At 40.0% G+C, this 10001-nt stretch overlaps 1 protein-coding gene and 2 pseudogenes across 2 annotated transcripts in view; 1 reads left to right on the forward strand and 2 right to left on the reverse strand.

Moving 5' to 3' along the window:
• LOC101592152 overlaps window positions 1-715 on the forward strand; it is a 10856-nt pseudogene extending 10141 nt beyond the window's left edge.
• Exoc6 (exocyst complex component 6) overlaps window positions 1-10001 on the reverse strand; it is a 246711-nt gene that overhangs the window by 26318 nt on the left and 210392 nt on the right. The window lies entirely within an intron of this gene.
• LOC101591763 lies at window positions 6699-8097 on the reverse strand (annotated as a pseudogene).

Here is a 10001-nt window from a genome sequence, read left to right on the forward strand (position 1 = left end):
GAGGGAAAGATGAGAGGGGCTGCTCCAGGAAAGAAGACATCTGGTCTGCAACAGAAAAATGTTGAAGTGAAAACTAAAAAGAACAAACAAAAAACCCCTGGTAATGGAGATGGTGGCAGTACCAGTTAGACACCTCAGCCTCCTCAGAAGAGGGCCCGGGTTGATCCTACTGTTGAAAATGAAGAAACATTTATGAACAGAGATGAAGTTCAAGTACAGATCCCTGAAGAGCTAAAGCCATGGCTTGTTGATGACTGGGACCTAATTACCAGACAGAAACAGTTCTTTTATCTTCCTGCCAAGAAGAATGTAGACTCCATTCTAGAGGACTATGCAAGTTATAAGAAATCTCGAGGAAACACAGATAATGAGTATGCTGTTAATGAGGTCGTAGCTGGGATAAAAGAATACTTCAACGTGATGCTGGGCATCATTTGTAGCTCCTCTACAAATCTGAGAGATCACAGTCCACTGAGGTCCTTGCTGGTCACCCTGATGCACCCATGTTCCAGGTGTGTGATGCACCACATCTACTGAGATTATTTATATGAATTGGAGCAATGTTGGCCTATACACCTCTGGATGAGAAGAGCCTTGCTTTATTACTGAATTATTTTCATGATTCCTCAAGTATCTGGCGAAGAACTCAGCAACTTTGTTTAGTGCCAGTGATTATAAAATGGTCCCTTCTGAGTACCATCAGAAAGCAGTGTGAGGCGCACTCACCAGTGTTTGGATCTCTGTCCACATGTTTTTGTTCCTAGTCTTTCTCTTGTATAAATGATGTACTCTGAAGATGTTAGTGTACAACAGAGTTGATGTTTGTTTTCTTTGATTTTAAACAGAAAATAAAAGGGGTTACAGTTCCTTTTTTCTTTTCAAAGTTGCTACCAGTGTATTCAGTGATGGACAACAGAGACATGGTGGAGTGTTTTACTGCCTAGCTGATAAAGCTGCTTTTGAATGCTGGTGGTTCTATTCCTTTGACACTATGCACTTTTATAATATGTGTTAATGCTATATGACAAAATGCTCTGATTCCTAGCGTCAAAGGACCAATTCAGTGTATATAACTGAATACACACATCCATTTATGCTTTTTTTTTTTTTTTTTAATTGTGCTTAAAGAGCCCTTCCTTTGCAAGTCATCCATGTTGTTCCTTAGGCATTTACCTTTGCTCAAGTTGTTGAAGTATGGTGAATTGTTTCATGGTTTTTGTATGTGTCTAATGCAGGTTTTAACATGATAGACGCAATGCATTGTGTAGCTACAGTTTTCTGGAAAAGTCAATCTTTTAGGAATTGTTCCTTTTGATTGGAGAAAATCAAGTTCTTCATTGTCTCACCCACTGTTTTCTGGATATTTGCTTATCTGATTATAATTCACTTGGATAAGAAAATGCATAAGAGTTAATGTTACTGTATTGTCTTAGTCCAGCTCTGCTGCTTTGATGAACTCTATAGATTAATTTATAAACAACAGAAATTTATTTTTCACAGTCCAGGAGATATACCAAAGCAGACTTCAATAATGTATGTTTATGCATAAATTCCTTTCCAATCCAACTTTTAAAAAATCAAGGGGCTGGGGAGATAGCTCAGTAGAATAAGGATTTCCCTGGCAAGCACAAGGGCCTGAGTTCAATCTCTGGTTCCACCAAAAAAAAAAAAAAAAAAAAAAAAAAAAACAGAAATCAAGCTTTCATTTTGAATTAATCATTTAATGGAGTCTCCATTTGGATCTATCTGGGTCTCAATTTCCTCTTTTGTAATATGAAGAGAAGGGATTGTTATCAGATATGATAAGTAGTACATGTGACAACCTGCTAAAGGCCTAAATTTTAAATTCAAGATCATAAGTACAAAGGAAAGATATTAACTCAAACATAACTACAACAAACATGCTAGTTACATGAACAGATCAATATATAGGTCATTATTATTAATAACATTAGGAGAAACATTGTTTAAGAAACCACCTTTGGTTGTAAGTTCTTAAGTTAATCAAGAATGGGTAGAGGTATTTCAAGGGGGTAACATAATGAAAAACACAAAAATTAGAAACAATTGTGTTCAGTATTATCCACTTTAGTGCTGCAAAAAAAACAAATATCAGTAAGACAGTTAGGACAGGCTGTAGGAAGGTCAAGAGCTGGACCACACAAAGATATGCATGTCTTACTTAGGAACCTTAGGTAGCTACTGAAAGGTTCTAAACAAGGAGAATGTCCTGGGCAGATTCTCTCATAGTTCTGTAAAGAAAGGATTTGAGGGCTAAAAATTTAAAAGCAGAAAAAAAATTAGGAAACTGGTGATATAACCTTATAATTCACTGAGACAGACAAGTAGGTAATAGGGATAGAATAGGATAGATAGGCAGTAGGCATGTAGTTAAGATGGAGAGAAGAGGATAGGTTTGAGAAAGATTGGAAGGAAAAATCTCTCCTGGTGACAACACAGGATATTGCTGGGTGGTTCCACCAAAAAAAAAAAAAAAAAAAAAAAAAAAAAAAAAAAAAAAAAAAATCTGAGAATGACATGCTCACAGCTTTGGCCACAGATGTGTGTTATATATGTAAGAGGAACTGAATATATCTGAAGCACATACTAGTTTTTTGCCAGAGATATAATGAAAGTGATCAACTCAACTAGGTAGAGTATAAACATGTTTCTATTAACAGAAACCTCAGAGACACTAACATTTACAGAATAGGAAAAAGACACCACAAAGGACAAAGAGTACATTAAGAGAGTTCAGTCTTTCAAGAAGAAAGTTCTGAAGAGGAATATGAACCACACTATCCAATGTGGCAGACGGAGCCAGTCACGTAAGGACTACAAATATTTACTAGCCTTCTCTGGTGATCTGATGAACACTATTACAACATGTAGCAAAGCAAACAATAGTGTATGAAAGAATGAATGAGGGATAAGGAAATAAGATAATTAATTCTAAACTACTCTTTCAAGGAATTACAATGCAAAAGAGAGAAGAGACTTTAGAAAGAGAATGAAACTAAAAGATTCTCATTCTTTTGGACAGGAGAGATTTGATTTTTTTTTTCAGACTATATTAGTTAGAAAAAGGCTAAAGCAGAGGAAAGACTGATGAATATATGGAAATAAAGTCTATAGGAAAGATGGGGTCAAGGGTAAAGGAGAAAGACAGAATCATTAAAATGGCTCTCTGTGGAGGTGCATGCTTATAATCCTAGATTGTGGGAGGCTGAGGCACACAGATAGTGGTGAGTTAGAGTTTGAGGCCAGCCTGAACTTGATAGTGAAATGCTGTCAATAAGGAAGGAAGGAAGGAAAGAAAGAGGAAGGAAGAAAAGAAGGGAAGGAAGGAAGGAAGGAAGGAAGGAAGGAAGGAAGGAAGGAAGGAAGGAAGGAAATATAATCCCATCAATTGGGAGGCTGAGGCAGGAACACTGCCATGAGTTCAAGGCCAGGCTGAATTATATAGGGAGATCCTATCTCAGAAAACAAAAACAAAACAAAGAAAAATCATCTAAGAATGACAAGTAATCCTTATGACTGCAAAATCAACAGGGCTAGAGAACTGTACGACAAGTGACTCCACGGAACTGCTGATTTCCTGCAAGAATAGAAGAACAAATGGCTTTGTATATTATGACTAGAAATGGAGAATGGAGCCTCATTCCCTCCAGTTTACATCCAGAGAAAGAATGTGAACTACCACTACTGAGGGCTGGAAGGTTAGTACATCCATCAAAGGAAGCAACCTACTGGAATCTACCAAACTAAAGCTGCATGGCCACTTACAGGGGAATGAGAGTTTTTAGGTGGAACACATAAAAGGGCTGGAAGAAATAAAAAGAAGCACACTAACAAAATAAGGGAATCAAATAGAAAAAAGGACAGACATCAAAAGAAAAAAATACTCAATCTTACTGAGTAATCAAATATTTTAATCTTCTATGATGTATGATGTACAGGTTAGCACTACCACAAAGGATCATGTCTGACTGGGTTTCAGAGCAAAATGGTAGTGGCTGCTAAGAGATTTTCAGGAGAGAAATGTCTATCTGAATGTATGGTATCTGAGCAGTGGCAAAGAGTCTTGTTTCAGGGGGGATTTTCTGGGATCAGAACTACTGGTAATGATTACATTTCCTGAAATCCCTTCCAATTCTCAAGTCATAAGATTTCACAGTCAGGAAAACCAGACTCACAAACTGAATGTAACAGGCAGTTGCTCTGGTACTTAAAGATAAAAATGGTCAAGGAAAAAGAGAACTGTAAATTGTAAAATACTCAAGGAACTAAAATATGAACTTAATATTAGTGCTAAATACTGTTAATATATACCTTTTAAAAAATATAAGCAAGGGCCAGCCAGATAGCTCAGCAGATTAAAGCACCTGCTTAGACAGACACAGGGACTAAGGTTTGATTCCCCATGTGCAGTGCCGGCCCTGCCCCTGGGGCACTCAGAGACAGCACTTGAAACTGAGAGTGGTGGTGCAGGCCTATAATCCCAGCACTTGGGACACTGAAAACAGCAGGATCACTACAAGTCCGATCTGTGTAGTGAGACCGTGTACTAAAAAAAAAAAAAAAAAAAAAGTATCAGCAAAAGTATTATAAAAGATTGGTTTTCAAGTTTTAAAAACCCCTTCAGTGCTGGGGATATAGCTCAGCAGCACAGCACCTGCCTGGCAAGTATGATGAGGTCCTAAGTTCAATTCCTGGCACCAAAAAAAAAAAAAAAAAAAAAAAAAAATCTCTCTAGCATTTTGTCTTTTGATATTATATAATTAAATTTTTTATCATGTACATGTTTAGCTCTAAACAGATCACTGTTAACCTATAAAACACAACTAGTTTCTTTAGTAATTTCTGTGCACATGCACACAAACGCACATCTAGAGGAGAAATGCATCCCTTCAAAGTGCTAGCACAGTGTTAGCAATGTCATGTTTTCTGAGCCATTTAGATTTGAAGACAGATGGTTGTGTGGGCTACTGAAAACTTCCTAAAATTTGGAATATGTACACAGATGCCTAGTTTTTTTTTTTTTTTTTTTTGTTTGTTTGTTTTTTGGCAGAACCGAGGATTGAACGCAGGCCCTTGCGCTTGCCAGGGAAGGGCTTATTCCTCTGAGCCGTCTCCCAGCCCCAGATGCCTAGTTTTGTGGGCATGGGGCAGAAGTAGTTGCTTTCCCTTTGGAGTACTCAATAAAAACTTGTGAACCAAACTAAGTGGTACTCCATAGACCATCTTTTTTTTTTTTTTAAATAAAAACATTTATTTTTTATTTATACAGAAAAAACTGAAGTCTGCAGGACTTGAAGGTTACCCAGGGGTTTACAGTGTCCACCTCAACAGCATGGTTCTGGGGCTTGCAGATCCACACAAATGCAGGCAGGAGCATAAAGGGAAGAAGGGCCATAGCAGGAGTGTATCGCAGCTTTTCTCAAGGAAAAGGCAGTGGAGCATTCTGAGTCACTGAAAACCTGTGTAAATGGGACTTCTAAAACACACACTGTACTGTGAGCTCTTGCAAAGGGGGCAGGAAAAAAAAAAGACAATGATAAATAAGGGAGCATTTTTCGTGGCAGGGATGAGAAGGGAGGCTTACTACACTGAATGTTCCCAGCCCATGGACCTGATATTCTAAGGAGACCATATATAATCTTGAATCATCTCCTTGCTCAAAAGGAAATGTTCATACCCCTGGGACCAGACCATGAAAAGGCCAGTCATTCCTGAGCTCCTGTTCTATCCCCCATAGTGTATTACCAGGAGAAAGTTCAGATGGTAGTGGCTTGAATTCTGCAGAAGTAAAAGCTTAGTTCACATTAAGTGCTGTTAAATCCTAGGGATTGGGAAAGACCACAGATCAGAAAGACCTACTAAAGAGGTCTTTAGTAGGGACCGAGAGGGAAAGGTCCAGAGTACCCTCAGCTTGAGGCAGAACAGGTATATCAAATCTGAAGGGAGGTTTTAATAGTACTTCCAGACTTCAGGTGTTTTTTGTTTTTTTTTTTTTTTCCTTTCAGAACTGGGGATTGAACTCAGGCCCTTGTGCTTGCCAGGGAAGTGCTTATTCTACTGAGCCATCTCCCCGCCCTTCAATTTTGATAACTTTAACAATGAAAATAAAATGAAACACTAGGTGGTGCCAGTCACAACAAATGCCATACCTTTATGGTCACTCGGTAGCATAAAAAGACACTGCCAAGCCATGCCCAGCTATCCAATAGGTTTTTTTTTTTTTTTTTTTTTTGAATCAGGGATTGAACTCAGGCCCTTGTGTTTGCCAGGCTAGCGCTTATTCTACTGAGCTACCTCCCCGGCCCCCCAACAGGACTTACTAGAAGGCATCTATATGTATGGGCAAGGCCTTGCTACAGCTAGCAGATAATCCAAAGTGATCTCTGCAGAAACAGGAAGTGCAAGGGGCCAAACCTAACCCATCACATGCATTAGTCCCAGTCATCCTCCAGCTGATGGGCAACTCATACCAGGCAGGGGAAGGGAGCTGGTTATGAAGAAGAGATCACTTTTTATCTTTTAAAGTCTTAATTTATATTTTAACTTCAAATATATTTTCAGTTCCTCAGATACAATTTAATTTTAAATCTTTAAAGGCCCCCTGAAACAAAAGTATACTAGTTTGTTGTTGTTAAGCTTATTTTCTGGTAGTCAAGTTTTCCCCCAGTTCTCAAGTTTTACCCTGACTTAGAGTCCACAAATTTCATCAAGCCATCCGTGCTCGTGGATTTAGGCCTTTCTAGAGGGAAGTCCAAGGCCTGGAGCCAGATGAGCCGTGCAAGCACACCCAGTGCCCGTGACATTCCCAATAAGTCTGTGTAATAATTCATCTTCGTCATGCCATAGAACTGGAGCAGCACCCTACTGTGAGCATCTACATTGGGCCAAGGATTCCTGGCCTTGTCCTGCTCTAGGAGAATATTGGGCACAATCTTATACTGCTGAGCAACCAGCTTAAACATGGGGTCATTGGGCAGGTGTTTCAGCACAAACTCTTGCTGACAGGAATATCATGGATTAATCTTTCTTGGCACCGCATGGCCATAGCCTGGGACAACCCGCCCTGAGTTGAGTATGTTCCAGATGTAATCCCGTAACTTCTCATCTGATACATCTTTGCTAGCTTCCTTCTGTAGTTGTGTTAGCCACACAAGCACCTCCTGATTCGCGTCCATATAGAGGCCCTGCCACCCCATTCATGGGTGCTGCCAATGACAGGTAAGGGTCTGAAAGGGCACTGTCCACCAAATGGCTGATATGGGCACTTACACTGCTACTCTCATGGTCACTGTGAATGGTGAGGTATAAGCACATGAGTTCTGTGAACTGAGCATCCGTATAGCCTAACATGTTAGTGAAATTATGGGACCAGTCCAGCTTAGAGTCGATGGCCCCAATACTATTGCCCTCACAGTAAAGATTCCAGTAGATCTTTGCTGCAACACAAGGTAGCTTTGCAATCAGATCCATACAATCTTCATAAACCAACTCCTAGTACTTGGTTTGGTTGATACCCTCTGCATATGCCTGGGCAAAGTTACTTTCACTGTTGAGGGCTATAACAGCTGCACTTGGCTGAGACATGGGGTGCAGATTGGTAGGAAAGTTGTCCACCATGGTGACCACATGTGAAGGCAGAGCAGCTCTCTTTGCCCACTCTTTTGACAGCCAAGATACCTGCTCTTCTGTTGGGATCTGTCCAGTTACCAGCAGCCAAAATAACCCTTCAGGCAGGGGCTCTTCCCCACCCTTAGCCTTGGGCAGCAGTTTCTGGCACTCAGGGATACTGTGGTCTTGGAAGCAGATGCCCTCATCAGGACCAAGAACTAATGTTTCATAGACCAGTCCCTTCATGCCTCTCACACCACCATACATCATGTCCACAGTGATTTGGCCCACCACAGTCTTGCCATGTTGCTGTCTGAAGGACTTAATTCTGGCCTGCTCCTTAGGTATCAGGTTGGCCAATACATCTTTCAAATTCCTGGAAGCACTGGCATATCAGGCAGCAAGAACAAGACAGGATGAATTCTTGGGTCCCAAGAGCCAGGTGGCCGCAGTGAGTAGAGCCATGGCTGGCAAGCCCCAGGTCTGGTGGGAAGAGGAGGAGGGGGTGAGAGCTGCAGCAAGAAGAGAAGCCATCACTGCTGCACCACAGGCCACACTAACCGGTGGACAAGGTTGAAAAGGAGGTGGCTGAGGGACCTCCACAGACCATCTTGAGAAGCAAAAGATGAAGGATTATGTCTTTTCTGGAACAAGACATAGTCACAAGGAAAAACAAGAGAGACTGGTACATACCAAAAAAAGTTTATAATTTAAGTCACTGAAAAAGTTTTGTATACAATTTGAGTCTGGGTCCCTTTCACACATGGGTAGATCACTTATGGTGTAACACATTAAGACTCTATATATGAAGTTCACTTTGTAGTCTATGGTATCTTTTCTTTATCTTCTTTTTAGGCCATTAGTTTTACGTGAACATCTAATTCAAGCAGTGTATAGGTTTTTGTGTACTTTATAGGAACAACTGAGTTCCAGCGAGCGATTATGTATTTTATTCAAATTTATCAGAAGGATTTCAATCTAATCTTCTCTGTAGGTGTTTAAATAATCAAAGTTTAGACTATAATCACTTACTTTACATAACGCTTCCTTTTATTTGTATGTATAACAATTCTGCTTTAATGAAAATTACAAATGATAAGTAACCCTATTTGTGTGAAGGTAATTTTTTAATTAAAATAATCTTTTGTTTATTTATTTGGTACAGGGTCTCACTACACAGCTTGGACTTGTAGTGATCCTCCTGTCTCAGCCTCCCCAGGGCTAGGATTACCTGCATGCGCCACCACACATGGTGGTACTGGCCACCAAACTGCATCCCTGCACTTGCCAGGCAGACACTTAGTCCACCAAGCTAATGCCCCAGCCCCGTGAATGTACACTGTTAAAGGGATGGACACAAACATGCCAATTACTCTAAGAGACTCAAAAGGAGAAAAAACTAGGAACTTTCTCTTTATGAGTATTTTTTCTTTTTCTTTTTTCTTTTCTTTCTTTTTTTTTTTTTTTTTTGCAGAACCAGGGATTGAACTCAGGTCCTTGTGCTTGCCAGGGAAGCGCTTATTCCACTGAGCCATCTCCCCAGCCCCACTTTATGAGTATTTTAAACAGTGAGCATATAATGTGAATGTCCTAGTCTGATAGCTGTACTATAGTTTTATAAAAAATTGTCATTCGGAGACATTGAACAAAATGTACGTAAGACCACTATGTATTCTGTAACATCTGAGCATGTTACTTAAAAATCAAAAAGTAGGCTTGGTTTATGGTTCAGTGGTAGAGTGTTTATCTACCTTAAACAAAGGCCTGAGTTCTATCTCCAGTATGGAAAAAAACATATGGGTTTGGGGGAAGAAAAAGAGAGAAAAGGAAATGAAGAGAGGAAGAAACTCAAAACAAAAACAATCAGCATGTATCATTATCATTATCATTATCATTATCATTATCATTATCATTATCATTTCATTTGCTTGATGAGTAAGTTTACTGGTCTTTTTCTGAAAAATCTTCATAGAAATTTGGTTTAACTCTCAGCAGCCTGCTCATGAGCTCTGAGGAAGCTTGCCTTCGTTTGAGCTACCCAATCTTTCTTCTGGACAAGAGACATTAAGGGATGGTTCTACCTCTTCTTTTTTAACTTCTCTCTTCGGCTTCTTTTCATAGATTGGATTCTTTCATACAGCAGCATGAACATTCTTTCTTTCTTTTTTGGTATTTTAGTACAGGGTCTGTAGGGTCTCATTACACAGATCAGACTTGTAGTAATCCTCCTGTTTTTAGCCTCCCAAGTGCTAGGATTACAGGTGTGCACCCCCATGCCTAGTCTCAGTCCCTGTTTCAGTGCGCCCCAGGGACAGGGCTGACAAGGCACTCCTCTCCCCCTCCCCTCCCCTCCCCTCCCCTCCCCTCCCCTC

This window comes from Octodon degus, unplaced genomic scaffold, assembly GCF_000260255.1.
Source record: "Octodon degus isolate 3935 unplaced genomic scaffold, OctDeg1.0 scaffold00046, whole genome shotgun sequence".
Lineage (NCBI taxonomy): Eukaryota > Metazoa > Chordata > Mammalia > Rodentia > Octodontidae > Octodon > Octodon degus.